This window comes from Bombina bombina, chromosome 1 (assembly GCF_027579735.1).
Source record: "Bombina bombina isolate aBomBom1 chromosome 1, aBomBom1.pri, whole genome shotgun sequence".
Lineage (NCBI taxonomy): Eukaryota > Metazoa > Chordata > Amphibia > Anura > Bombinatoridae > Bombina > Bombina bombina.
This window is the reverse complement of record NC_069499.1, coordinates 679,158,199-679,161,086: the sequence shown is the minus strand read 5'-3', so window position 1 is coordinate 679,161,086 and position 2,888 is coordinate 679,158,199.

The window sequence follows — 2,888 nt, the reverse complement described above, 5'->3', positions numbered from 1 at the left end:
TAAAAATAATTAAAACTTAAAAATTTAAAAATAATAAACTTTTGTGGGTGGGGAATGTTCAATTTAATACTATTTTGAATAAACATGACTCTGAAAAAGCTTTTTACAAATTACAGAGTTGTTTGTATCTTTTTGTTATGCAGAGTGTCTTGAGAGGAACATGCATTCATAGTATAGTATTTAGGATTTCTATTATGTAGCATAACACCGAAACTAGACATGCTAAGATATATTTTAAATGATTGTGATATTTTAAATTGGACTTCCTTGTAATTAAAATAAGTTTTGCAATAACAGGACCCTTATTTCTATATTTATCCTGTTTTACTTACTTTGTCATGAAAATAAAGTAAAATACAGTTTGGGTGGCAACCCCATTGCTGTCACCTCATTCCCTTGTATGGATCAAGTTTGTGACCTGTGTGGCTTCTACTAACAATTACATCATATCACCTTTTTTGCACAGTAAGTAACCACACAGCCTGGGAAAATTACTATAACATCTCCACAATAAAATACAAAATATAATGTTGGTTCTCTGTATTACAAAAAGAGGAGTTCAGAAGGCTGTGTCTATATTTTCAGCCCATCTTTTTCTCTTCCTTCTCAGCAGATTGGCTCAGAGGTCAACTGAGTGCAAATAACAAGCTTCCTGATCTGAATTATTTCACATTGTATTCCTGTTACCTCTGCATGCTCTCCATTTTGCTGTGATTACAATTAAGGGCTAGATTACAAGTTGAGCGCTAATTTATCACACGGCCGTAAACGGCAAATTCTGCACTAAGCAATTTTTAGTGGTTTAAAGTGTGGGGTGTTAAAAAAAAAAAAGGCACTAAAAAGTGCCTTTACATTGCGGTCTATGGAGATTGTGTTTTCGCTATAAATATATATGTATACGCTTATATACATTTATATATACACATATGAACACATAAATATATATGAATATATTCAGATACATATATATTTACAATCTGCTTCTCAACTTACTCCCTTCGCTGTGCTAGTTTTCATACCGTGTCTCACAGCATGAGAATGAGGCTCCGGTTGGAGCCTATGGAAGCGTGCTCTATTGAACGCCAAGCTTTCATGCATTTTCGTATTGCGTACCACTTCATATACCAACACAATTGTGTGCGCTGGTATTACGAGGGGATTACAAATATCGCACTCGCGAGAGCGCAATTTTTGCGCTACACTCGTAATCTGGCCCTAAAGGGTCTAAGATAAAGTGTAGCTGTTTTAAAGACTGATCTTCTATACTAATTTGTATAGGTAGACTTTGACAAGAATAGATATTGGCTTAGTTGTGCATATTTTCAATAAAATATGCAGTAGAAGAGACATTTCATGACAAAGGACTCCTACATGACAACTTTTCAAATTTTAAAGGGACATTCTAGTCAAAAAATTGTTTCATGATTCAGATAGGGCATGTCATTTTAAACAACTTTCCAATTTACTTTTAGCATCAATTTTGTTTTGTTCTCTAGGTATTCTTTGTTAAAAGCTAAACCTAGGAGGCTCATATGCAAATTTCTTTGCCCTTGAAGACCGCCTCTTATCTGAATGCATTTTGACATTTTTTTTTCACAACTAGAGGGTGTTAGTTCACGTATGCCATATAGATTACATTGTGCTCACGCCCGTGGAGTTACATAGCAGTTAGTACTGATTGGCTACAATGCAAGTCAGTCAAAAGAACTGAAATAAGGGGGGGGGGGAGTCTGCAGAGGCTTAGATGCAAGGCAATCACAGAGGTAAAAAGTATATGAATATCACAGTGTTAGTTATGCAAAACTGGGAAATGGGTAATAAAGGGATTATCTATCTAAATACCAATTCTGGTGTACACTGTCCCTTTAAGTGGTTATTTTGAGTTGTAAAAACTCTAATATATTGAGCTTCACCCTTTTCTGTTCACATAATTTAGGAGTTATATGCTCATGTGTACTACATGATAAATTTAACTCTAAAGAAAGTGACTGCAGCAGATAAAAAAATGTTGCAAGAAACATTCAGCCTACATATACTCTCATGCACACTGCCTTCTCAATGACTCACTATATTGTTTATCTTACCATGCCAGAAAGGCTGTCTGACTTAGCAAAAGTCTAGGGAGTATTTTATTTAGTTATTGAAATGCAAGCACACACAGTATAACTCTTGTACATGATATGTTAGTGAATGTGCTAATAAAGAAATTGCATTCTTAAACTTCTTTTTAAAAGGGTTAAGTTGACATAAGTATTACTACAAGAAAAGTGTCTCTTTAAATAGTTTAGAGGTAAAGTTGCCACCCTTTGTGAAACTGACCAAAAGTAGAGAAAAACACTTATGTTTTGGGCTTAAACATAAGGGGGAGCTGTATACCTTCATTCTGCACAATGCACACACAGACACACACACTTACAATGAATATGTTGTAAAGCCTTCCCTGGAGTAGATAACAGCACTAATTCTCTTACGTTGTATCTGACAAGTTAGGTACATGTGTTTAGAGGGATCAAAGACCTGACTCTAAGTCTTAAAGAGGTGGGAGTCTAACCATAATTTGGGCTAAAATAATCTGTTACTGAGTAGAAATCATTATGCTACCAATGTTAAAGGGACATAAAAATCATATTTTTATTGCTCCGTTAGACCATGCAGTTTTAAGATACATATAAGTTTACTTCTTTTATCACATTAACATTTTTATCCTTCTGTGAAAAGCATATTCAGGTAGGCTCAGGGACAGAAATGCATTAATTGAAAGCTAGGTGTTGACTGGTGGTTATGCACACAAATGCCTCTTGTCATTAGCTCACTGGCTGTGTTTAGCTAGGTCTTATTGAGCATTGCTGCTCTGGAGCTGACTTTAACTATGCGTTTAACCCCTTTGC